We start from the raw sequence: 1892 nt of genomic DNA, 5'->3' as shown, positions 1-1892 counted from the left end.
CTTTGTCTATAGTCTATACTAACAAGCACTCATTGGGATTCATAGCTGATCTTCCTGCTTACCCTTCATGCATAATATTGCTTGTAAAATTAATTTCTGTTCTTATGGTAAATAGAGGGTGAGAATGAGTGGTTATATTATCCTGATTTAGTTTGTACTGGGTGAGTAATTAGTGCTTATATTCCCCTGATATATTTGGTTTTGTTCCTTTTTGAAAGAGAACTTGTTTCCATTTCAGATAAATATTGTTTTAAAATTCTTTCTTTCTTACTTTGCTAGATATTTGCCCCTCATAAGATCAAACATAATTTTTTTTCGAACGGCTCAAATAACTTATTTCATCTAGTCAGTGAAACACATTCCAAATAACATAACTGCAAAGCAGTATATAAGTGATTAGTAACACAAACAAACACAATAATAAAAGAGAAGAAGAGTGCAAACATGAATCAAAAGAGTTAAAAAAAAAAAAAAGCAGAAAATATTAGCATGTTACTCCTTGAAAAGCTGAGATGAAACTTAAAATGCAATTCAATTACACAGTCCTGTCAATAAAATTGCAATGATATCAGAGAGAATACCTTATAATCCTGTCAATATTGTACCAAACAATTTTATAGGAGTTTCTTAATAATACCCAAATCATGATATTGTATGAAACAAAATCCAATATTAGCGACAATAGGAGATTGGTGTTTATTTTTTACTAATACCCAAATCACGATATTGCATGGAAACAATCTAATATTAGTGATAATAGGAGATTGGTGTTTTTTTTTTTTTTTTTTTTTGCGTTATATTAAAAGAGGATGCCACGAAGGTTCGAACGCAGGATGTGAGGACTGTCCATGTCAGTGTGAACAGTGAAACCCCCATCCTGCTATATTATAATAGATAGATAGATAGATAAGATGAGTTCTATAAAAGGTTATACAGTTCCCACAAAGCTCTCACAAGCCAATTAAAAAAGAAAAGACAAGCTTAGTCTGTGCAATTATTAAAACATTTTAGTGCCAATATCAGTTGCTAAAAACTAATATCCTCAAATGGGTGCCGCTTTCTTATTGTATAAGATGAGCAAGAAAATATCAAATTTTTATTATGTTTATTCTGAAAGTTGCTTTGGATGTATTGTTGATTGAGATTCTACGTTACATGAAAAGCTATGATTTCTTTTTGGCGAATCTCCCCCCTTTTACAAATAAAGACCTTTGCCGGAATTTTTTCGGTTCGAAATTCCGGTTCTTAGGATTTCTGTGGAATAAAAAACTCCCTGGGAGATTGGTGGAACAAAAAACTCCTTGGAAGTATCCCGGTAAAATAAAATTCCCATGTTTGGTTGACCGAACTATGGCTTTGTTTGGTTGCTTGAACTGTTGGGAAGAAAAAAATTCTTCTGCAAGCTTATTTTTGGTTCCTGGGAGTATTTTTTTTTTCCAGGGTAGGGTTTCGTACGGGGTTATTTTGGTTCCTGGGATTATTTTGGGCCCAGCAACCAAACGTGGGTTTCTTTCGGAAATTCCACAAAAGTCCCAAGAGCCAAACAAATTCCGGCAACCAAACGGACCAGGGCATGTTTGGCTATCATGATTTTTTTTTCATGGAATATTGGCTTTACCCAATTGCGAGAGGTTGCGAGAGAGGGTGGGAAATGGAGAGACTTGAGAGGGCATGAATGTCTAGAGGGTAAGAAAAGCACTAAAAACAAGGAAACCAAAAACTTCACCCAAAATATGATGGATTTTTTCTATGTGTTTTTAGTCACTGTCACTTCTCTCCTTTTTACTCTTTCGTGCCCTCTCGAGTCTCTCCCATCCTCCCTAGTCCCAACCCCTCTCTCACCACTTTAGAAGCTAATTTATCATATAAAAAAAATCATAGTCGCCAAAAAT

Source organism: Tasmannia lanceolata, unplaced genomic scaffold (assembly GCF_043159265.1).
Source record: "Tasmannia lanceolata isolate RefF3 unplaced genomic scaffold, GAP_Taslan_0.1 ptg000013l, whole genome shotgun sequence".
Lineage (NCBI taxonomy): Eukaryota > Viridiplantae > Streptophyta > Magnoliopsida > Canellales > Winteraceae > Tasmannia > Tasmannia lanceolata.
This window is presented reverse-complemented; position numbering follows the sequence as displayed.